Genomic DNA, 26,666 nt, shown 5'->3' on the forward strand with positions numbered 1-26,666 from the left:
AGGAGACAACATTTGTCCAGTATGGTTACTAACTATTTTTCATCCCTTATCGATGTTCTCCCTCAACCGCCATTCCCATTTGATTACTGGGCATCCAAATTACACACCTGGCCTGAATTGGCAGAATATGCATAGCAGGAGCTTGCTTGCCCAGCAGCTAGTGTGCTATCAGAAAGAGTATTCAGTGCTGCTGGTTCAATATTAACCGAAAAAAGGACTCGTCTGGCTACCCAAAATGTGGATGATCTCACCTTCATTAAAATGAACCACTCCTGGATTTCAAATTATTTTGCCCCACCTTTCCCGGCTGACACCTAGCTTTCCTATAAAAAGGTCTTGCTTGTGGACTGGTCTTACTGAGTGTTCCAATCTCTTAATTTGCAGCAGCTGTTTGTCCAGCATACGACATGTTTACACCTCCCACAATGGGAAAATTCCCCCCACGGGGCCGTGGTCTCGCCATTTGGTGCAAGCACCCGTTACAGTGCTGTTTGTCTGAAGAGGTGGGTGTGCCCGCTTTTGGTCAATGGCACTGCCACTGGGTCCCTCATAGTACAATGAAGTGTCTCTGGCGGTGGTGGTGCGCACCCAACGTCAGACACACCGTTGTAACATGAGGGGCCCTGGGACGGTACCGCCGGCCACAAGAGAGTTCCCCCCCAGCTCAAACTGTGCTCTACCACGTGCAAAATTATCTCACTCAGCTCCACCAATGTTTAGTCTATGCACTGACATCATTCAATGCCTGGCACTGACAATAACAATTTGTTGACATCTATGATGCTAGTTAAAGTAGTCTGGGTCAGTGTCCTATATTGACACCAGTAAATTCTTACTGCCAAATTACTTTGTCAGAAACTCAGCAGATGAGACCACCCCTGTACCTAAGTATGCCACACTTTTTTTTTGTTGTTTTGCGAGACATTAACATCTATTTATTTTTTGTGAGTACTAACTGTGTCAGACACTCCTTGCAATCCTCCTCCGCTGACCACAATGCTGCCTGTGTATCCATGTAACCGATTTAAAACTGCCATGAGCCTAATTTTTGTTATGTTAGGCCTTCGATAGCCTGTCTGCTGTCCCTCCTTGCAATACTCCTCCACTGACCACAATGCTGCCTGTGTATCCATGTAACTGATTTAAAACTGCCATGAGCCTAATTTTTGTTATTTTAGGCCTTCGATAGCCTGTCTGCTGTCCCTCCTTGCAATACTCCTCCACTGACCACAATGCTGCCTGTGTATCCATGTAACCGATTTAAAACTGCCATGAGCCTAATTTTTGTTATTTTAGGCCTTCGTTAGCCTGTCTGCTGTCCCTCCTTGCAATACTCCTCCACTGACCACAATGCTGCCTGTGTATCCATGTAACCGATTTAAAACTGCCTTGAGACTAATTTTTGTTATTTTAGGCCTTCATTAGCCTGTCTGCTGTCCCTCCTTGCAATACTCCTCCACTGACCACAATGCTGCCTGTGTATCCATGTAACCGATTTAAAACTGCCATGAGCCTAATTGTTGTTATTTTAGGCCTTCGTTAGCCTGTCTGCTGTCCCTCCTTGCAATACTCCTCCACTGACCACAATGCTGCCTGTGTATCCATGTAACCGATTTAAAACTGCCTTGAGACTAATTTTTTTATTTTAGGCCTTCGTTAGCCTGTCTGCTGTCCCTCCTTGCAATACTCCTCCACTGACCACAATGCTGCCTGTGTATCCATGTAACCGATTTAAAACTGCCTTGAGACTAATTTTTTTATTTTAGGCCTTCGTTAGCCTGTCTGCTGTCCCTCCTTGCAATACTCCTCCACTGACCACAATGCTGCCTGTGTATCCATGTAACCGATTTAAAACTGCCATGAGCCTAATTTTTGTTATTTTAGGCCTTCGTTAGCCTGTCTGCTGTCCCTCCTTGCAATACTCCTCCACTGACCACAATGCTGCCTGTGTATCCATGTAACCGATTTAAAACTGCCATGAGCCTAATTTTTGTTATTTTAGGCCTTCATTAGCCTGTCTGCGGTCCCTCCTTGCAATACTCCTCCTCCGCTGACCACAATGCTGCCTGTGTATCCATGTAACTGATTTAAAACTGCCTTGAGACTAATTTTTGTTATTTTAGGCCTTCGTTAGCCTGTCTGCTGTCCCTCCTTGCAATACTCCTCCACTGACCACAATGCTGCCTGTGTATCCATGTAACCGATTTAAAACTGCCTTGAGACTAATTTTTGTTATTTTAGGCCTTCATTAGCCTGTCTTCTGTCCCTCCTTGCAATACTCCTCCACTGACCACAATGCTGCCTGTGTATCCATGTAATTGATTTAAAACTGCCATGAGCCTAATTTTTGTTATTTTAGGCCTTCGTTAGCCTGTCTGCTGTCCCTCCTTACAATACTCCTCCACTGACCACAATGCTGCCCGTGTACCCCTGGAACCTATTTAAAAGTTCATAGAGCCTATTTATATATTTTATTAATATTAATAAAGCCATGATGGACTACGCTGTACCATGCTACAAGCTAACCAGTCGACACTTCTTTTGCGAGAAAAGCCATCCCCACCCTCCACTAGCATGTAAAAGACCACATTGTCCATGCACTCTGGCAATCTGTGAGTACAAAGGTGCACCTGACAACAGATGCATGGACCTGTAGGCATGGCAGGTAGGAATGTTACGTGTCCATTACGGCGCAATGGGTTAATGTGGTGGATGCATGGTCCACAGGGGACAGCCTACTAAGTCTGTCTGCAGTTCCTAATTCAAATTGTCCTCCACTGTCTAAATCTGAGCTTCAACCTTCTGGCTCTCATTAAGTGCTTTTTTTTTTAAATTGGTGTTTGGGGCCTAATACCTCTGTTTGCCGCTCACTGGTGTTCTCCTCAACTGAATAAATCTGAGCTTCAACCTTCTGGCTCTCATTTTTTTTTTTTTTTTTTAAATTGGTGTTTGGGGCCTAATACCTCTGTCTGCCGCTCCCTGTTTGTGCTCAACTGTATAAAGCTGAGCTTCAACCTTCTGGCTTTCGGCCTATAGTATCAGATATTAAACAGCATTTGGCCTTCAACTTTGGTTGCGGCCTACTAACAGTGTCTGCCGCTCCCTGGTGTTTGTCCTCAACTGTATAAAGCTGAGCTTCAACCTTCTGGCTCTCATTAAGTGCTGTTTTTTAAAAAGCTTGGTGGTTACGGCCTACTAATGGTGTCTACCGCTCCCTGGTGTTCTCCTCAACTGAATAAATCTGAGCTTCAACCTTCTGGCTCTCATTTTTTTTTTTCTTTTTTTTAAATTGGTGTTTGGGGCCTAATACCTCTGTTTGCCGCTCACTGGTGTTCTCCTCAAATGTATAAAGCTGAGCTTCAACCTTCTGGCTCTCATTAAGTGCTGTTTTTTAACCCCTTCCCGACATGCGCCGTACTAGTACTGCGCTGCCGGCACTGCATTACTGACAGCCGCAGTACTAGTACGGCGCCCCGATCACCGCGGTCTCGCGCTGAGCGCCGCGGTGATCGGGTGCGGGTGTCAGCTGTATATGACAGCTGACACCCCGCAGCAATGCCCACGATCGGCGCTGTCGCCGATCGCGGGCATTTAACCCCTCTGATGCCGCTGTCAATAGTGACAGCGGCATAGAGGGGGATCGCGCAGGGACGGGGGCTCCCTGCGCTGTCCCACCGGAGCAGCGCGATGAGATCGCGCTGCTCCGGTGACCTGGAAGGAGTCCCCGGATCCAAGATGGCCACGGGACTCCTTCCGGGTCATAAGATGACCCTGCTTGCCGGCGTCTGCTGAGAATCCTCATAGCAGGCGCCGGCAAGCCTGTGGAACGTGCCTGTCACATCGGTGATCAGACAGAGTGCTGTGCACACTGTCTGATCAACGATCTGTGATGTCCCCCCCTGGGACAAAGTAAAAAAGTAAAAAAAAAAAATTTCCACATGTGTAAAAAAAAAAAAAAAAAAAAATTCCTAAATAAAGAAAAAAAATATATATATATTCCCATAAATACATTTCTTTATCTAAATAAAAAAAACACCACACAATAAAATTACACATATTTAGTATTGCCGCGTCCGTAACGACCCCACCTATAAAACTATATCACTAGTTAACCCCTTCAGTGAACACCGTAAAAAAAAAAAAAAAAAAACGAGGCAAAAAACAACGCTTTATTCTCATACCGCCAAACAAAAAGTGGAATAACACGCGATCAAAAAGACGGATATAAATAACCATGGTACCGCTGAAAACGTCATCTTGTCCCGCAAAAAAAAAGTTGCCAAACAGCATGATCAGCAGAAAAATAAAAAAGTTATAGCTCTCAGAATAAAGCGATGCAAAAACAATTATTTTTTTATATAAAATAGTTTTTATTGTGTAAAAGCGCCAAAACATAAAAAAATTACATAAATGAGGTATCGCTGTAATCATACTGACCCGAAGAATAAAACTGCTTTATCCTTTTTACCAAACGCGGAACGGTATAAACGCACCCCCTAAAAGAATTTCAGGAATTGCTGGTTTTTGTTCATTCCGCCTCCCAAAAATCGGAATAAAAAGCGATCAAAAAATGTCATGTACCCGAAAATGGTACCAATAAAAACGTCAACTCGTCCCGCAAAAAACAAGACCTCACATGACTCTGTGGACCAAAATATGGAAAAATTATAGCTCTCAAAATGTGGTAACGCAAAAACTATTTTTTGCAATAAAAAGCGTCTTTTAGTGTGTGACGGCTGCCAATCATAAAAATCCGCCCAAAAAACGCTATAAAAGTAAATCAAATCCCCCTTCATCACCCCCTTAGTTAGGGAAAAATAATAACATTTTAAAAAATATATTTATTTCCATTTTCCCGTTAGGCTACTTTCACACTAGCGTCGGTACGGGGCCGTCGCGCTGCGTCGGCCCGACATACCGACGCATACTGTGCAAGCGCCGCACAACGGGGGCAGCGGATGCTGTTTTTCCACGCATCCGCTGCCCCATTGTGAGGTGCGGGGAGGTGGGGGCGGAGTTCCAGCCGCGCATGCGCGGTCGGAAATGGTGGACCGTCAGCACAAAAAAAGTTACATGTAACATTTTTTGCTGCCGGCGGTCCGCCACAACACGACGCAACCGTCGCACGACGCTTGCGACGTGTGTCAATACGTCGCTAATGTTAGTCTATGGGGAAAAAATGCATCCTGCAGATGACTTTGCAGGATGCGTTTTTTCGCCAAAACGACGCATTGCGACGTATGCAAAAAAACGCTAGTGTGAAAGTAGCGCTAGGGTTAGGACTAGGGTTAGGGTTGGGGTTAGGGTTTCAGTTAGAATTGGGGAGTTTTCACTGTTTAGGCACATCAGGGGCTCTCCAAACGCGACATGGCGTCCGATCTCAACGCGTTTGTTTGCGTTAAAAACGCATGCGTTTTTATAGAAAAAAACCAGAACACACACTGAAAAGTCACCCACCACCATCAAGGTGATAAAGGAATCCAAACCCTAACCCTAAACTCATCCCTAACCGTTTAATGAACATTTTCTGACAGTCATAGTGCCACGTATTTCAGTGCCACGTATTTCAGTGCCACATATTTCAGTGCCACGTATTTCAGTGCCACGTATTTCAGTGCCACGATATTTCAGTGCCACGATATTTCAGTGCCACGTATTTAAGTTCCACGATATTTCAGTGAAATACGTGGCACTGAAATATCGTGGCATTTACGTGAAATACGTGGCACTTAAATACGTGGCACTTAAATACGTGGCACTTAAATATGTGGCACTTAAATACGTGGCACTTAAATACGTGGCACTTAAATACGTGGCACTTATATACGTGGCACTTAAATATCTTGGCATGTACATGAAATACGTGGCACTTATATACGGAGCACTTATATACGTGGCACTTATATACGTGGCACTTATATACGTGGCACTTATATACGTGGCACTTATATACGTGGCCACTGAAATATCATGGCACTTATATACGTATATACGTATATAAACGTATTTCAGTGCCACGTATTTCAGTGCCACGTATTTCAGGTTAGGGGTAGGGGTAGGGTTAGGGTTTTTTGGTTTTTTCTTGTGTTTTTCTATAAAAACGCATGCGTCTAAAAAAACACATGCGATTTACCGTGATTACATGCGTTTTTTCACACATGCGTTTTTTTTAAAAACGCATGCAGATAAAAACGCAAGTGTGAAACCAGCCTTACCCTTGGGAAAATAAAAACATGGGGGCTAAAATATAATTTTCGTGGAAAAAAATATATTTTTTATTTTCACGGCTCTGCGTGATAAACTGTAGTGAAACACTTGTTGGTTCAAAGTTCTCACAACACATCTAGATAAGTTCCGTGGGGGGTCTAGTTTCCAATATGGGGTCACTTGTGGGGGGTTTCTACTGTTTAGGTACATCAGGGGCTCTGCAAATGCAACATGACACCTGCAGACCAATCCATCTAAGTCTGCATTTCAAACGGCGCTCCTTCCCTTCCGAGCTCTGCCGTGCGCCCAAACAGTGGTTCCCCCCCCCATATATGGGGTATCAGCGTACTCAGGACAAATTGGACAACAACTTTTGTTGTCCAATTTCTCCTGTTACCCTTGGGAAAATAAAAATGTGGGGGCTAAAATATAATTTTCGTGGAAAATAAAATATTTTTTATTTTCACGGCTCTGCGTGATAAACTGTAGTGAAACACTTGTTGGTTCAAAGTTCTCACAACACATCTAGATAAATTCCGTGGGGGGTCTAGTTTCCAATATGGGGTCACTTGTGGGGGGTTTCTACTGTTTAGGTACATCAGGGGCTCTGCAAATGCAACATGACACCTGCAGACCAATCCATCTAAGTCTGCATTTCAAACGGTGCTCCTTCCCTTCCGAGCTCTGCCGTGCGCCCAAACAGTGGTTCCCCCCAATGTATGGGGTATCAGCGTACTCAGGACAAATTGGACAATAACTTTTGTGGTCCAATTTCTCCTGTTACCCTTGGGGGAAAAAAAATTGCGGGCTAAAACATCATTTTGTGGAAAGAAAAAATGATTTTTTGATTTTCACAGCGCTACATTCTAAACTTAAGTGAAACAACTGGGGGTTAAAAGTGCTCACCACACATCTAAATAAGTTCCTTAGGGGGTCTTCTTTCCAAAATGGTGTCACTTGTGGGGGTTTCCACTGTTTAGGCACGTCAGGGGCTCTCCAAACACGACATGGGTTCCGATCTCAATTCCAGCCAATTTTGCATTGAAAAGTCAAATGGCGCTCCTTCCCTTCCGAGCTCTGCCATGCGCCCAAACAGTGGTTTATCCCCATATATGAAGTATCAGCGTACTCAGGACAAATTGCACAACAACTTTTGGGGTCCAATTTATCCTGCTACCCTTGGGAAAATAAAAAATTTGGGGCAAAAAGATCATTTTTTGTGAAAATTAATATTAATTTTTTTTTACGGCTCCACATTATAAACTTCTGTGAAGCACTTGGAGGTTCAAAGTGCTCACCACACATCTAGATTAGTTCCTTAGAGGGTCTACTTTCCAAAATGGTGTCACTTGTGGGGGTTTCCACTGTTTAGGCACGTCAGGGGCTCTCCAAACACGACATGGGTTCCGATCTCAATTCCAGCCAATTTTGCATTGAAAAGTCAAATGGCGCTCCTTCCCTTCCGAGCTCTGCCATGCGCCCAAACAGTGGTTTATCCCCATATATAAAGTATCAGCGTACTCAGGACAAATTGCACAACAACTTTTGGGGTCCAATTTATCCTGCTACCCTTGGGAAAATAAAAAATTTGGGGCAAAAAATCATTTTTTGTGAAAATTAATATTAATTATTTTTTTACGGCTCCACATTATAAACTTCTGTGAAGCACTTGGAGGTTCAAAGTGCTCACCACACATCTAGATTAGTTCCTTAGAGGGTCTACTTTCCAAAATGGTGTCACTTGTGGGGGTTTCCACTGTTTAGGCACGTCAGGGGCTCTCCAAACACGACATGGGTTCCGATCTCAATTCCAGCCAATTTAGCATTGAAAAGTCAAATGGCGCTCCTTCCCTTCCGAGCTCTGCCATGCGCCCAAACGGTGGTTTATCCCCATATATGAAGCATCAGCGTACTCAGGACAAATTGCACAACAACTTTTGGGGTCCAATTTATCCTGCTACCCTTGGGAAAATAAAAAATTTGGGGCAAATAATCATTTTTTGTGAAAATTAATATTAATTTTTTTTTACGGCTCCACATTATAAACTTCTGTGAAGCACTTGGAGGTTCAAAGTGCTCACCACACATCTAGATTAGTTCCTTAGAGGGTCTACTTTCCAAAATGGTGTCACTTGTGGGGGTTTCCACTGTTTAGGCATGTCAGGGGCTCTCCAAACACGACATGGGTTCCGATCTCAATTCCAGCCAATTTAGCATTGAAAAGTCAAATGGCGCTCCTTCCCTTCCGAGCTCCGCCATGCGCCCAAACAGTGGTTTATCCCCATATATGAAGTATCAGGGTACTCAGGACAAATTGCACAACAACTTTTGGGGTCCAATTTATCCTGCTACCCTTGGGAAAATAAAAAATTTGGGGCAAAAAGATCATTTTTTGTGAAAATTAATATTAATTTTTTTTACAGCTCTACATTATAAACTTATGTGAAGCACTTGGAGGTTCAAAGTGCTCACCACACATCTAGATTAGTTCCTTAGAGGGTCTACTTTCCAAAATGGTGTCACTTGTGGGGGTTTCCACTGTTTAGGCACGTCAGGGGCTCTCCAAACACGACATGGGTTCCGATCTCAATTCCAGCCAATTTTGCATTGAAAAGTCAAATGGCGCTCCTTCCCTTCCGAGCTCTGTCATGTGCCCAATCAATGGTTTACCCCAACATGTGGGGTATCGGCGTACTCAGGACAAATTGTACAACAACTTTTTTGGTCCAATTTCTCCTGTTACCCTTGGTAAAATAAAACAAATTGGATCTGAAGTAAAAATTTTGTGAAAAAAAAGTTAAATGTTCAATTTTTTTTAAACATTCCAAAAATTCCTGTGAAGCACCTGAAGGGTTAATAAACTTTTTGAATGTGGTTTAGAGTACCTTGAGGGGTGCAGTTTTTAGAATGGTGTCACTTTTGGACATTTTCTGTCATGTAGACCCCTCAAAGTCACTTCAAGTGTGAGGTGGTCCGTAAAAAAAATGGTTTTGCAAATTTTGTTGCAAAAATGAGAAATCGCTGGTCAACTTTTAACCCTTATAACTCCCTAACAAAAAAAAATTATGTTTCCAAAATTGTGCTGATGTAAAGCAGACATGTGGGAAATGTTGTTTATTAACTATATTATGTGATATAACTCTCTAATTTAAGGGCATAAAAACGAAAAATTTGAAAATTGCTAAATTTTCATAATTTTCGACAAATTTCTGTTTTTTTCACAAATAAATGCAAGTCATATCGAAGAAGTTTTACCACTATCATAAAGTACAATATGTCACGAGAAAACAATCTCAGAATCACCAGGATCCGTTGAAGCGTTTCAGAGTTATGACCTCATAAAGTGACAGTGGTCAGAATTGTAAAAATTGGCCGTGTCACTTAGGTGAAAACAGGCTTTGGGGTGAAGGGGTTAAAAAGCTTGGTGGTTACGGCCTACTAATGGTGTCTACCGCTCTCTGGTGTTCTCCTCAACTGAATAAATCTGAGCTTCAACCTTCTGGCTCTCATTTTTTTTTTTTTTTTTTTAATTGGTGTTTGGGGCCTAATACCTCTGTTTGCCGCTCACTGGTGTTCGCCTCAACTGTATAAAGCTGAGCTTCAACCTTCTGGCTTTCGGCCTATAGTATCAGATATTAAACAGCATTTGGCCTTCAACTTTGGTTGCGGCCTACTAACGGTGTCTGCCGCTCCCTGGTGTTTGTCCTCAACTGTATAAAGCTGAGCTTCAACCTTCTGGCTTTCGGCCTATAGTATCAGATATTAAACAGCATTTGGCCTTCAACTTTGGTTGCGGCCTACTAACGGGGTCTGCCGCTCCCTGGTGTTGTCCTCCACTGTATAAAGCTGAGCTTCAGTCTTTAGGCTTTTGGCCTATAGTAGCAGATATTAAACTGTACTTGGCCTACTAGTGTGGTTGGGCCCTTAAAACAGTGTCTGCTGCTCCTGGGTTTGCTACTCCACTGAACAAAGCAATGCCGCCTGTTTAGTCCTGTTACCAATTTTGAACTGCATTTAGCCTACTTTATTCTTTGGCCCTATATCTGTGTTTCCTCCTCATCCTGCCCATTGCCCAGCCACTGCTAGATGAGTTTGCTGGTACATTGACCTAGACCACTACATTCCCCTTGCACTCTACACAGCCAGAATCTGACCCTGCTGAAAGTAAGGTTCCCCTTCCCGCATGTTATACCACCTTACACAGGGACAAAGAGGAAGGTGCAGATGAAAGTGCAGGTTCCTTCATCAGGTGGGGGGCATACTCGTTGGCGACGTCACTGGCACAGGGCCCCTCAGAGTACGCAAAAGTGTCGCTGCTGGTGGGAGGCGCCCCCGCCGTGCAAACACACCGCTGTACTTTGAGGGGCCCTGTGCCAGTGCCAATGCCAACGAGTGGGCCCCCCCTGCTTGCTTAGGATCACAGCACTTGCAAACTTGACATACTTACCTCTCACTGCTCCACCGCCGTGACGTAGTCCACGTTTCCTGGGCCCACTAAAACCTTGAACCAGCCCTACCCCCCACAACTTTTTCCAAATGACCCCCAATTTCCAATGCCCAACTATTATTATAAAGTTAATTAAGATTGACAAGCTTCAGAAACAAGAATGGATGTTTTTGGCATTAAAATGGGCACTGTAGGTGTTTTCCTGGCCTCCACTCACTGCCGACTATGCTTGCCCATTGACTTGCATTGGGTTTCGTGTTTCGGTCGACCCCCGACTTTTAGCGATAATCGGCCGACTGCACTCGACTCGACTATGGACAAAGTCGGGTTTCGCAAAACCCGACTCGATCTTAAAAAAATGAAAGTCGCTCAACCCTAATAATTATGTCAGAGTACCCAGGCAGTAATTGATGCAAAATGAGACCCGACCAAGTATTGAGTGAATTTACTGAACATACATTTCAGAAGGCCAACATTGCAGATTTTAAAATTATTTTTCAAGCTGGCGTTATAAAGTATTTTAATTTACTGATATAATGACTTTTGTGTTTTCATTGACTGTAAGCCATAATCATCAACATTAACAGAAATAAACACTTGAAATAGATCAATTTGTTTGTAATGACTCTATATAATATATGAGTTTCACTTTTTGTATTGAAGAATTGAAATAAATTAACTTTTTCATGATATTCTAATAATGCTAATAATGTGATAAGCACCTGTATGATGGTCCCCACAGGTGCCCATTCAATATGATGTCTCCACAGCCCTTCACACAGTATGATGGTCTCCATATAGTAAAATGTATCGTATTGGAGCATGATACCATAGCGGCCCCCACACAGTGAATTTGCCCCTTCATCTCTTTTTCCAAAATTATGTCTATACAGTCTTCCACACATAACTTACACACAAACTATTAAGGTCCCCAGAGCACCCAAACATTTTAATGGTCCCCACATGTACTCACACATTATGATGCTTCCACAAGCACTACACTCAATACGGTTGCCCCCAAAGACCCTTCACACAATGTTATACCTCCACAGACACTACATAGTATGGTTCTTCCACAGTCCACACACAGTGTGATACCCTCATAATCTCAATACAATATATACAATATGATGCCTCCACAATCACATCAGACATTTTAATAAATGTACCCAGCCACCACACAGTATAATACCTCCAATGCCACATAACTGTATGAAGCCTTGCACCAAATATCCCTGAGTGTGCCCGCTATTTGATACTTATGAAAATTGTAAATTCACACTGAAGGCTTCAAAACTATGAATTAACATATGTGGAATTATATACTTAACAAAAAAGTGTGAAACAACTGAAATTATGTCTTATATTCTAGGTTCTTCAAAGTAGACACCTTTTGCTTTGATGACTGCTTTGCACACTCTTGGCATTCTCTTGATGAGCTTCAAGAGGTGATCACCGGGAATGGTCTTCAAACAATCTTGAAGGAGTTCCCATAGATGCTTAGCACTTGTTGGCCCTTTTGCCTTCACTCTGCGGCCCAGCTCACCCCAAACCATCTCGATTGGGTTCAGGTCTGGTGACTGTGGAGGCCATGTCATCTGGTGTAGCACCCATCACTCTCCTTCTTGGTTAAATAGCCCTAACACAGCCTGGAGGTGTGTTTGGGGTCACTGTCCTGTTGAAAAATAAATTATTGTCCAACTAAACGCAAACCAGAAGGAATAGCATGCCACTGCAAGATGCTGTGGTAGCCATGCTGGTTCAGTTGAAATAAATCCCCAAAAGTGTCACCATCAAAGCACCCCCACACCATCACACCTCCTCCTCCATGCTTCATGGTGGGAACCAGGCATGTAGAGTCCATCTTTTCACCTTTTCTGCATCGCACAAAGACACGGTGGTTGGAAACAAAGATCTCACATTTGGACTCATCAGACCAAGCACAGATTTCCACTGGTCTAATGTCCATTCCTTGTGTTCTTTAGCCCAAAAAAGTCTCTAACAAGCTATTTTACCATGAAGGCCTGCTGCACAAAGTCTCCTCTTAACAGTTGTTGTAGAGATGTGTCTGCTACTAGAACTCTGTGTGGCATTGACCTGGTCTTTAATCTGAGCTGCTGTTAACCTGCAATTTCTGTGGCTGGTTACTCAGATAAACTTATCCTCAGAAGCAGAGGTGACTCTTGGTCTTCCTTTCCTGGGGCGGTCCTCATGTGAGCCAGTTTCTTTGTAGCGCTTGATGGTTTTTGCCACTGCACTTGGGGACATTTTCAAAGTTTGCCCAATTTTTCGGACTGACTGACCTTCATTTCTTAAAGTAATGATGGCCACTCATTTTTCTTTACTTGGGTGCTTTTTTCTTGCCATAGTACAAATTCTAACAGTTTATTCAGTAGGACTATCAGCTTTGTATCCACCTGACTTCTGCACAACACAACTGATGGTCCCAACCCCATTTAAAGGGACACTGTCACCTGAATTTGGAGGGAACAATCTTTAGCCATAGGGGCGGGGTTTCGGGTGTTTGATTCACCCTTTCCTTACCCGCTGGCTGCATGCTGGCTGCAATATGGGATTGAAGTTCATTCTCTGTCCTCCATAGTACATGCCTGCGCAAGGCAAGATTGCCTTGTGCAGGCATGTACTATGGAGGACAGAGAATGAACTTCAATCCCATATTGCAGCCAGCATGCAGTCAGCGGGTAAGGAAAGGGTGAATCAAACACCCGAAAACCCCGCCCCTATGGCTACAGATTGTTCCCTCCAAATTCAGGTGACAGTGTCCCTTTAAGAAAGAAATCACACTTATTAAACCTGACAGGGCACACTTGTGAATTGAAAACCATTCCCGGTGACTACCTCTTGAAGCTCATCAAGAGAATGCCAAGAGTGTGCAAAGCAGTCATCAAAGCAAAAGGTGACTACTTTGAATAACCTAGAATATAAGACATAATTTCATTTGTTTCACACTTTTTTGTTAAGTATATAATTCCACATGTGTTAATTCATAGTTTTGATGCCTTAAGTGTGAATGTACAACTTTCATAGTCATGAAAATACAGAAAAATCTTTAAATGAGAAGGTGTGTCCAAACTTTTGGTCTGTACTGTGTATATCAATCATTCACTATTTGGTCTTACTATATTATTTATAGCCTGATGGCAACTTCCAATTGCTCCTATATCCACTACTATATAGTGACTATTCTGCATCTTCAGGACTTATATACACATGCATTTTAGCTAAACAAATTGTCACGGGAAGCCTAGGTGTCACAGGAAACTTTGGTAGGCAAAAGCTAATAACCCGGGCCCCTGCGATTTCCCTCAACTCTGGGAAACCCTGACTGACCCTCTCCCAGAGCTTACACTGATGGTGTGCATGTCTGGGCCTCCATCCTCACCCTGTCTCCTGTTAGAACCACTGGCTGAAACCACCACCCAGTGAAGAGACCACTAACCAATACCCACAGTTAGCACAGACAAGGATAACGGAAAATATACACTACACCGCAGTCACTCAGGAATACACAATAAGTGCACAGGGCAAAACAAATACAAATATAGGAAGGAGGAAAATATGACAAAGGGAAATATACACCACCAGATACGATACTCCTTTTCCTAGACCACCACTCCAGACCAAGATAACCAAGCACAAGACAGAAGCTATAATCGGCGACGCCCAATGTTCAGAAGAACAATTTAAAGGCAGTGGGCTTGACCCAGCCTCCAATCCGAGCACCAGCTAAATTAACCCCAGACCAGCTAGATAAAATCTAGCCTACGCCACTGAGCGCATAGTGGACAAAAGCGGAATTACCGCTGTCTGTCGGACGCCCTAGTATGAACAGCGTCCAACATGACACATATATGCTGCTAATACAAATATGTCCTGTTTCCTATACTGCCTGTATGCATTGATATATTTCTCTGTTTAATTCAGCTTGGATGTGTGGCTATTATTCCATTGGATCTATACTATTTTTCACTTTATCTAATTGATAATTTAATCATTATTTATTATATCTTTTTGATCCATATTGACAGTCTACACACATCCTTCTCATCCTTTGATGTTCACTCATTTTATATATTGAATATATTTTTCTGGCATATGAGTGTCACGTGGTATCACATCCTTTGTTTTACTTTAATTGCCCTACCTCACATTTTTTATTGTATTGACTAAAAAACTGTTTATTTTATTCAATCAATTTGGACTTGTATTTTAGTTTTTTCTCACTATACATACACATATATAAGACTGGCATTTCTGCAAATTGCCAAGGCACTCAAAAAGTCAGTGCTCTCATTGCATACAGCAACATGAAAAATATAAGTATAACGTTGCTGTAACAAAGTAGGATAAAGTACTTTATTGAACCAAAACAATAGAGTTCAATGGCACATCTACTTATACGGAAGTGTAGTGGTTCTTTTCATTTGAAGCTCTTTACATAGCCATATATTAATAAAAGGTCTGTACAGGGTCATGCTTATCTTCACAAATCTACACTCAGGTCCGGACTGAAAAAGGGAAACCATTGATTTTGCACTTCACATTTTACATCATTAATCCAATTGAATATAAAAAAAGTTGTTTGGGGGCTGATATAATAGACAATTTGAAGTTAATGATGTTCAGAACAATTTATTAGAGTAATTAAACATGTTTTAATGGGATTTTTATTGATTTTTTTCAGAAATAAAGTTACAGAACAACAAGGAAATACTAAAAAAATAGCAAGCAAGAAAACATGGTTTGACTTAGGTAAGTAAACCATTTTAACATCTTTTTTATATTTTACTGCCCTTGTAATTGCAAGCAGAGCTGTATTGTCCAGGTCCTGAGACCCCCACTGAATACCCAAAAACCCATCTGAGAGGTGCTCTCTTCAGGTAAAAGAGCTAATAGCTGAGCAGAAACACAGAACAAAGTATTAATTAAATAAAAAGCATAGGCTTTGCTGTAGAAAAAAAGTGAAAACATGATTTTAAAGGGAATCTGTCAGCAAGTTTTTGTTAGGTAATTTGAAGACAGCAGAAGATAGAGGCTGAAACATAGATTTCAGTAATGTGTCACTTTTTTGGCTGTGTTCAAGATATTTAGCATGTGCACATGGTTAAAAGATGTATAAATAATTACATTAAAAATCCCATCTTCATAACTGATGATAAGGCATAACGACTAGCCTTGAATAGGAAATGTTGCTTGTGGAATCAAAAGAAATTCTGCATTCACCTACATGAAACATATAATTCCTCAATGCAAGTATATAAGTAAATATTAATAAAAATATGAACTTATTGTGTACATTTATAAATATATATATAGTGGCATGTAAAAATGTGGGCACCCCTGGTCAAAATTACTGTTATTACGTCCTCTTGTTGGCTTGTTCAATATCATCATTAGGAAAGGACATTGATGCTTGATGCAAGGTTTTTGCTATTTTTATAAAAACCCAGCCTCCTCTAACCTTGTTCCAAAAAACTGCAGCTATGCATTCTTCTAAGCAGCTGCCTAGCACTCTGAAAATGTTGGAGGCCCACATAGCAGGAGAAGGCTATTACACATTTGCATTTTAAGGCAGAAGAAAACATAAATTGTAATGTTTTACATTTCAAAAATTACAAAAAGGAAAATGGGATAATGCAAAAGTTTGGAGATTTATGAGCGCAGATAAATTTGACCAAGGTTTCAGTCCTTAACTAGCCTGATATGGTTATGGCTTGTTCACTATCATCGTTCAGAAAGGACAGGTGATGCAAATTTCCCAGCTTAAGAAATTAAGAAATGTAAGTTAATAGGAACAGTGGAGGTCAAGATAAGGTCAGGGAGACCAAGCAAAATTTCAGTGAGAGCTGCTTGTAGGATTGATAGAAAGGCAAGTCAGAACCCCCATTTGTCTGCAAAAGATCTTCAGAAAGATTTAGAATACTCAGGAGTTGTAGTACATTGTTCTACTGTTCAGAGACACCTACACAAATATGGCTTTCATGGAAGTATCATCAGAAGAAAACCTCTCCTGCGTCCTCACAACAATATTCAGCATCAGAAGTATGCAAACGAATATCAAAACAGGTCCGATGCATTTTGGAAGCAAGTCTTGTGGACCAATGAGGTAAAAATAGAACTCTTTGGCTGCAATGATAAAAGGTATGTGAGGAGAACAAAGGGTACAGAATTTCAGGAAAACAACATCTCACAAACACTTAAGCATGTGGGTGAAACAATAATCCTTTGGGGGTTTGTTGCAGCCAATTATATGGGGAACCCTTCACGGGTAGAGGGAAGAAAGGGTTCAATTAAATTTTAACAAATTCTTGATGCAAAAATAACACCATCTGTAAAAAAACTGAAGTTGAAAGAGAATGGCTTCCACAAATGTATAATGATCATAAACACACTTCAAAATCTACAGTAGACTTACTCAAAAGGCACAAGCTGAAGATTTTACAAAGGTCCTCACAGTCCCTTGGTCTGTATATCATTGAAAATCTGTGGCTAGACCTCAGAATAGCAATGCAAGCAAGATGACCCAGGAATTTCACAGATCTGGAAGAATTTCCCAAGGAAGAAAAATCCCTCAAACAAGAATTTAACTAATCTTGGCTGGTGGCTACAAAAAGGATTTACAAGCTGTGATACTTGCAAAAGGGGATTATACTTGGTATTAACTCAAACGTTTAGATTGGCCCATTTCCTTTTTTTAATTTTTAAAATGTTATATTACCTGTATTGTCTGTGTTATCACGATTTTTGCATAAATAATAATCTCTGTTGCATTATTTGGTGATCATTTTGGCTTGATTAAGATTTGGAAAAGGATAACCTCTCTTGTGTAGTCTTTGGATGATGATGGCACATTCTTGTATATATTGTTGGTTATCAGAACACATATGTTATGCCAGTACATATTCATCAATTTCTAGATTTTTTTTAACATGGTGTCATAACAACTGTCAAAGTGTAGTGCAAGTACAGGTTTCCCATATAATTTTGTAATAATACTACAAATATTACCCTTTTGAAGCTCTTCTGTAATGCAAGTCAGTTCAGCGTGTACGCCTCAATTGTTGCACCACATCCACACTAGAGATCAGGGATACACAACTCCAGTCCTCAAGGGCTACCACAAGTGAATGTTTTCAGGATTTCCTTAGCATTACACAATGTGTTGGAAATATCCCCTGTGCAGGTGATTAAATTATCAACTGTGCAATACTAAGGAAATCCTGAAAATATTCAGTGCTGGTGGCCTTTGAAGACTGGAGTTGTGCACCACTATGTGCTATGCACTATGTCTAGGATTTGCATTTGAATTAGCATATTAGTGAGCAGAATACATTTTTTTCTTTTTTTATATATGTAGGAGGCACAGTTTTGCTTTAGGGAATTTCTTCAATTTCCGTCCATGTTTATCAAATAAAAATATATATTTGTACTGTATTAGAAAGTATATAGAAAAATATTCAAAACTGACACCTCTTATTGGCTAACTGTATGGATATTTTTTTCATTTGCTAAAAGACTACCTACAACATAAATTTTTCCACAGTATACAGTCTTAAAAACAGGTTATAATGTAGCACCCAAAGAATTTTGGGAACCCCTACTGTCCCTTTCTGTTTTATATTATGTGATATTCCTATGATATATTATGTATTGCTTCTGAAGAATATTAGGATATTTTTATGGCATGATATTCCTTGGCCTTTTTATACCCTGCTATTTCTTTGCTGCTTTATCCAATATCTTTAGGATGAATGGATTTAAATACACCTTTTTTCTGTCACATATGGAAGTTATATTATATATAAATTTAATACTTCCAGACTGCCCATAAATGGTTCATGAGGTCCACATTCTAATCTACTGAGATCTTCTAAAATGTAATTGAATAGAAGAGCAGCTGCACATGACTAAACAGCTGCAGAAGCTGGAAGACGACTGTCAGGCACCTCTCATAGAGATGGCGAAGACTGTTTTTTACCATCTCTGATTTTCTGATGGCTAAATTCACAACACTAAACAAACTCTGTGCACACGGCATATAGGAAACGCTAGCAGCATATCCTTCTCTTGACCCAGCAGTCATATGGTTGCTTCATGTAAGGGAAGAGCTAGAGCTACTGGATCCTAGAAGACACAGTCAGCTCTGGTATGCAGCTAGGGGCTTCATTCTCCCTGTAACTGAGGCTAACCAGCTCCAGTTACAGGGGAAACCAGAGTTTTAAATAGTGTTTACATGCTGAAGTTCTCCCTCAAAGGTCTTTTATGACCTTAAGGAATGTCCAATATGTGAAATAAATGAATAATAAAAAAAACTAATAAAGCACTAAAAAATTAGTACCGTACATCAATAAAGCTGATCGTATTTACTAGCCCCGTGAAAGTAATTTAGCGGCCATTTGTTGTTATGAAAAATATCAAATAAAAGTAAATGTGAAGATACAACACGTTTCCTTTATATTCCCTCTAATATCAGAGAAAAAGGTATGAAAATATAATGAAATTTAAGCTTGGCAGAAAAAGATTGAAAAATCATGTGAATACCTGAACACAATTAATTTTAAAGCTCTGTAAAACTCTTGCACTAACAAAATCATAATCTGAGGCAGGTCAGGTACAGAGGTGAATGGTCTGATCCTGAATTGTTCAATATATCTTTCTGTGAATTTCACAAAAATACATTAACATTGAGGCAGCAGCTCTTTGATTAGCACATCTTTTAGCCGCACTCAAAAAAACTGTAAAAATTGCATAATGCTTTCTTTCCTTAGGCTATGGGTACACAGTATCAACTTTAGGTGGATTTCTCTCAGCATTTGCCTGAAAAAAACATTGCAAAAGGCCCATAAAATGAACATAATGTCAAGCGATGACAATACAACATTGCTGAGCACATGTTTCATTTCTAGTGATGAGCGAGTATACTTGTTGCTCGAGTTTTCTTTTAACCACATCAGGGTTTCTGAACCCTGAAGTGGTTAACAGAAGCAAAATGAATAGTGATGAGCGAGTATACTCATCGCTCAGGTTTTCCCGAGCACGCTCGGCTGGTCTCTGAGTATTTGTAAGTGTTCGGAGATTTAGTTTTTGTCACCTCAGCTGAATGATTTACGGCTACTAGCCAGGCTGAACACATGTGGGGATTCCCTAGCAACCAGGCAACCCCCCACTGAGCCTGGCTAGTAGCTATAAATCATTCAGCTGAGGTGACAAAAACTAAATCTCCGAACACTTACAAATACTCAGAGACCAGCCGAGCGTGCAACATATCCTATCCACTTTGCTGGAACTGTAAGTCATTGCATTTCTTGTACAGTGAAAATACACAGTATAAAAAACTCAACAAAAATTAATTGTGGGTATTTAACCATAGAGTTCTATATTGCAGTGCTGTCTCAAAAACCTCTGGAATTAGACAGATCAGACACCAAAGTGCAGGTTAATTTCTTGAATCAATTTAATGCCGCTTAGTAAAAGTACACAGTCTAATACATTCCTTTGGAAAGGCTCTATTTTTAAAATAAATGTGAGATGCAATAGTTAACCATATTTTTAATTATAGAAAGATGGTATTGTAGCTTACCATCTGGGACAAATAAAATGCCAAACACAAACATTTTGAGTGCAATTGCTAGAGTTTCTTAAGAGTTTATCTACAAAGATTTTACATATGCTGAAAAATATGGTACATTTTTATAACTCAATACTAATTGGCACAGACAGCTTTTGACTCCTGCTGTGATTAGACCCAATTTTCTGTTGGCGTTACTTCTTGGTTGCACTAAAATAGAAACAATTTCTTTAACAAAATTATATGAACACTGTATAATCAATAGAGGTTCTCACGTTTTTGAGATATTGCAGACAAAATATTTTTGGTGGTTGTTCAGAATGAGAAGTAACATGAAATGTATAAATGGGCACATTTATTTAAATAAAAAACCTTATTCCTACACAATTTTTATGTGATTTGTGTCATGAACTCACTGCGTCTAACCCTCAGCATTGAAAAGGTCAATAACATGAGTGGTCAGAGCCAAAGCATTGTAGATTGAATTACGACAGGCCCAAATAGCCCCACACTTGAGCTTGACATGCTGTCCTTTCACCCAACAACTTGGTAAACTTTAGTGACTACTACAACATAAGGACAATTAACACCATTCATTAAAAAACTTTCATCTGGGAAAATATTCATACAGCAACTCTACTTTATGCAGCTCACTCTACCTACAACCATCTGTCACTTTCCCAACTGTTTAACTCTGTTCTCACTTTTCATCGGTATTGGAATCGGTTGGATAATGCTTTCCTACTACTGGACCATAGGTGCTAATAAACACATAAACCATGATTATAGAAAAAAAAACAACTTTTCATATAAAACATGGAATGTGGATGGCTAATCCTGTTTACCAAGCCAAGTGTGCCAAGAGCAATATCTCAAGACAAGCGTTTTGCATATGCTTCTTTGGAAAAGGCTCCAGACATTTGCAGTGGTATGGCTCATGTATTTTGCCTCTAGCCACAGTTTCCCGCTATTAGACAATTGTATTCAATAACTAATTTGTATATATTGATTTATGGATCACTCACTGGGGCATATGCATATATACATATTAATACTTAGGTATAGACATGAATCCATAAATCAGTGTGTGTACAAACTTGTGCCATCAGATCTTTTAGTGTGAACCTTAACTTCTTTTTATTCTATTTTCAATGTTTGTAATTTTTTTACTTAAATAATTAATTTTTGATACATTAGAAAGAACCTGTTTTAAGGTGTATGATTTACTGTATAATACAGTAGTGGTACATGGCCACCGCCACAGTTCACCAGCAGTGAGAGCCACCTAGTTGCTCAATAGCATTGCTTCTGCCAGGCAAAGTCAGAGCCACATTGGCTCTGGGCCACAGCACCCACAGGCAAGGCATCATAGCAACAATGCCACCACACAGCACTAACAGCAAGTCAACTGGGCTCAGAAACTTACCTGTCTATGTGATCACAAACAAAAACTGAGAGCAAATCTATGGAACCCCAATTGATGTCTCCTGCAGAAATAAAGACACCGATTTAAATGCCCTTTAAAAAACACAATGATTGCAGTTTTTTATCCTGTTTTCAGGTTATATTAACATAAGAAATTTGAAACATTTTTATTACACTGACCCTATCCTTTAAAAGGTGATATTGTCTGACTGCAATTGTCTCACAAGTAACAAAATACATATTATCCATTGATCTGATGCATAAATGTTCCAGTTGTTCAGTTTTATTATATTTCCCAGGTGGCAACATTTGGGGAATATTGTCTAGTGATTTCATTGCAATGCAAATGTATGTATATATGTATAGTAATTTAATTTGTTTCTCAGTGGTAGAATTTTTGTAACATTAAGAATAATTGGCTTAATTAAATATAGACCCACAAAAGGATTAATCTCACTTTTGTGTTTACTGTTAATAAAATTCAAAATAATTCAAATGCAAGGAAAAGAGATGAAGACAATCGGCACCATGCTTGTTCTAAAGATGAGGTGGGATAAACAGGAAATTGATCATGGCTCTGTGGTAAATACAGCAAACAATTATGATTATGAAAAGTGGGAACAGATAACTTGCACTAATTAAATTATTTTTTTTACAGTTTGTTTAATTGTTAAAGGAAGCTGTTAGCAGTATTTCATCCTCCCGCAGAAAGAATATTTATACGTGCTTGTAGCTCTTTCATAGAAATTGCCAACTATACCTTTATATGGCCAGCCCATTCCTACATTAATCAGAAATTAGCTCTTGAATTGATATGTTTGAAGAACTTTTTGTAGATTTATAGACTATGTCACTCCAGCTCTATTAATCTGAAATGGGAGTAATTGATTTATCCTTGCTGATTGTGTGCCCAGTGGAGTTACATGATCACAGATTTTACACATTAAGTTTAATTGTAATTGTACTAATTACTTATTGTAATCGATATGACTTTGACAGCTCATTTAATTTAGAGGGGTAACATATAGAATTATGTACTATATAAAAGTAATGTAATGAACAATAGTAATCTGGTTAATACTAATGTTTTCTTAATTCATTCAATATTTTTGCAGTAACTTGAATAACTTAGGATGTGTTAAATATCCTACAACTAACGCCAAGTAGTCTATTTCTTTAGTCGAATGATAAAGGGTTAAAAAAATCCTTTAAATAATAATCAGTATGAATTGCTTACTTTCAGTGTACAATAAGTTACTGTCAGCATACAATGAAACAGTTTACTGTCCATTAATTTAGCTATTGGAAAATCATCTTCCATAATTTGACACATTAGCATTGTTTCAAAAGCTAATTTTATTGACCACCTTTAAAGATCAGATAAGCCAGCCCCCAACATTGATTCAAAGGCAAAGGTGCTCTGTCTATTGCCCTACATGTGCCCTCCGTTCTACAAATGACCTAAGACTAACATCCCCCATAATCCGAACCTCGTACCTCTGTCTCCAAGACTTCTCTCGTGCTGCGCCAGCTCTCTTGAATGCACTTCCCCAGAAGATCACACTGATACCTAGCCCCGACCTATTCAAGCGCGCTTTGAAAACCCATCTCTTCAAACAAGCCTACCACATCAACTACTCATTGCCCTGTTCCCTCCTTCCAAATATTATTCTGAATCTGCACCCTACTATTCATAAGTCTCCACACCCTCCATGCACATGATAACTGCACTTGATACTTGACTATTGCACTTAAACACATGGGCTGATGATCGGATCATGCAGCCTTATATGAAAATCCCTATTTACTATTATTGCCAGACCTGAAATAACAAGCACTTTTCACCTATTGTGTCCCCCCCATTTCCTTGTAGATTGTAAGCTTACCAGCAGGGACCTCACTCCTAATGTCACTGTTTAAATTGTCTTAACTTGTATTGAATTTGTCTGTACATGTCCCCACTTAATTGTAAAGTGCTGCGGAATATGTTGGCGCTATATAAATAAAAATTATTATTATTATTATAAAGGTGTGAGATAGTGATACTACTAATATATCTATTAGTAGATATTCAATACTTGATAATTTAAAATGGATTTATTTGTTCATATAAACCAGTTTTGGACTAGGATATTTGCCCTATTTCTTGATTAGCCATATTTTCATTTTTTTATACTTGCACATTTCGGAGCTCAAAATATTTTTCCTGTACAGTTATATTTAGCACCTCTCCTCTTCATGATATATAAAGCCTAAATTTTATGCCATTTTTAAACTAATATTCTATTAGTTTGGGGGGAGGGGAAATGAAAGAAAAGAAGGAAATATGTTTTTGTTTTTCACATGTGTAACTTTTTTTTGAGACCTTGCCACTACTATCCACTTACCGACAAGTCGTACAGTTACGTTATATGTCTTTCGTGTAGGCACAGTAACTGAACCCGTATCTTTATCGACCGATGATGTCTGTGTCACTCATGATGATGGCTTTGTCATCTGCCTCTAATTGCTGCAAGTTGAGTGAAACACAGCCAGTGGCTGTTAACCTATTAAATGCTGCTGTTAATCTTCGAAAGTGGCTTCACCAGCACATGGTCTGGGGCTCACACTGTTCTAAATGCCCATTGGAATCCATCTGATGTGATCACAAGGTACCGATAGGTTGATAGGATGGCCGGGTGTCTGCTGAAGAACCTCTTTCCTGTCACAGAGGTACTCGTGTAAAGAATACCCCTTCAGCTGTGACTGTCTACTCCAGAAAAGTGAGCTTGTAGCAAACATTTTTTTCCTCTGTTTTGCTAGTCAAATAGCACCACAAATAAAGCACCCGCTTGCAGTTGCTGGCTTTCTAGTTGCATACCTATTTAATAGTTCTCATTTTGCTATTTTTAGGGAGTTGAATTTTGTTAATTAAAAAAAAGTTTAAAAAAATTAAACTACATCCACAGTTTCACAGGAGACAATGACTTTTCTTATATGCAGCAATTCTATAGTATTAGTGTATATTGTACAAGTGATCAGACTATCACAGGTTCAAGTACCCTGAGAAGACTAGCAAATAAAGTGAAAAGGTTTTTAAAAATATGAAAAAATAAAAAAAATATAAGTTCAAATCAACCCCCTTTTCATAAAGAAATAAAATTATACACATTTGTGGTATTACTATGTCTAAAAAACTTTGATCTATCAAAACATAAAATTACTGAACCCAATCTGTAAACAGTGTAATGAGAAAAAAACATTAAATTGCCAGAATTAATTTTTTTCAGCCAGTGGAACACTGCAACAATTGCAATAGGAAGAGATTAAAATATTGTATCTACCTCTCAACGATATTAATAAAAATGGCAGTTCATTGTGCAGAAAATAAGATGTCACACATCATCAAAAATTAAAAAAATCTTTGGGATTCAGAAAATGACAACACTTGCAGAATTAATTAATTTATTTTCTTTGGCGTGTGGTTACAACGTTAACATTTTTAAACTGTGCCTGTTTGCATGTTTGGAATCTCCGTAATAATACTGACATAGAGAATTATATTAGCATATAATGAATACTGTGAATAAAAAAACAAAAATACTGAATTGAGGATTGTTTTGCAATTTTGCGACACTTGCAATTTTATTTCTGCCTTAGAGTATAGTCCTTCCTTCCTTGCTTCCTTTTTTCCTCATTGGCATTCAAAGCTTGCTAAAAATGACAAAATAAGAAATAATAGATCGGTGGCTACATGCAGATAGCAAAATGTGGCAGTAGGCCACCGTGTTGGTGTGGTGAATATTCTTCTCAATTTGGATTATTAAAACAGGTGTGCAAAAACAGATATGCACAGTTTCATTATTTTTTAAAAAACTTTTTTAGCAAAAGTGAACCGTTTCCCAAAAAATAACAAAATAACAAATGCTAGATAGATACCTTATAAAAAAAACAGCATCTGCAACAGCACTTGGCATTGGTAAGGCTGTTTGACTAGTAAAACAGATATGCAAAAAGAAACTGTTTGCGAGAAGCTCATCTTGTGTGGTAGACAATCACAGTTAAGAGAGTATTCTCAAGTTGTTTCTTAAGCAGCTCAGAGATATGAAGACTCCTTATAGTCATATTACTTTCTGGTCTGTGACAGGGCAGGCATTCTTGTTGAGTGGTAGGTCTTGTGAGAAGCAGAGCTGTAGTATTAGTAGAACTATAAAGCTCAGCACAAGTTCTTCTGTACTCCTTCAACTATAAGTGGTTTAGCCGGAATCAGGGTACCGTTACACAAAACGGTTTACCAACAATCATGACCAGCGATACGACCTGGCCGTGATCATTGGTAAGTCGTTGTGTGGTCGCTGGGGAGGTGTCACACAGACAGCTCTCCAGCAACCAACGATGCCGAAGTCCCCGGGTAACCAGGGTAAACATCGGGTTTCCTGGTTACCATCGTAAATGTAAAAAAAAAAAACGTACATACTCACATTCCGGTGTCCGTCAGGTCCCTAGCCGTCTGCTTCCCGCACTGACTGAGTGCCGGCCGTAAAGTGAAAGCAGAGCACAGCGGTGACGTCACCGCTGTGCTCTGCTTTTACTTTCCGGCCGGCAGTCAGTCAGTGCGGGAAGCAGACAGCTAGGGACCTGACGGACACCGGAATGTGAGTATGTATGGGGTTTTTTTTTTACATTTACGATGGTAACCAGGGTAAACATCGGGTTACTAAGCGCGGCCCTGCGCTTAGTAACCCGATGTTTACCCTGGTTACAAGCGAACGCATCGCTGGATCGGTGTCACACACACCGATCCAGCGATGACAGCGGGAGATCCAGCGACGAAATAAAGTTCCAAACGATCTGCTACGACGTACGATACTCAGCAGGGTCCCTGATCGCTGCTGCGTGTCAGACACAGCGATATCGTATGGATATCGCTGGAACGTCACGGATCGTACCGTCGTAGCGACAAAAGTGCCACTGTGAGACGGTACCCTTACACACTGCTATCACTATATTTACATAGAT

General features: G+C 40.0%; 1 long non-coding RNA gene across 1 annotated transcript in view; it reads left to right on the plus strand.

Annotated features, from left to right (window-relative positions):
- LOC143783262 (uncharacterized) overlaps nt 1-26,666 on the plus strand; it is a 745,798-nt gene that overhangs the window by 255,506 nt on the left and 463,626 nt on the right. Inside the window, exon 2 of the long non-coding RNA XR_013217126.1 lies at nt 15,360-15,427. This is a non-coding gene — a long non-coding RNA (uncharacterized LOC143783262). The remainder of the gene's footprint in view (nt 1-15,359; nt 15,428-26,666) is intronic.

The sequence above is a fragment of the Ranitomeya variabilis genome, chromosome 1, assembly GCF_051348905.1.
Source record: "Ranitomeya variabilis isolate aRanVar5 chromosome 1, aRanVar5.hap1, whole genome shotgun sequence".
Taxonomy (NCBI): domain Eukaryota; kingdom Metazoa; phylum Chordata; class Amphibia; order Anura; family Dendrobatidae; genus Ranitomeya; species Ranitomeya variabilis.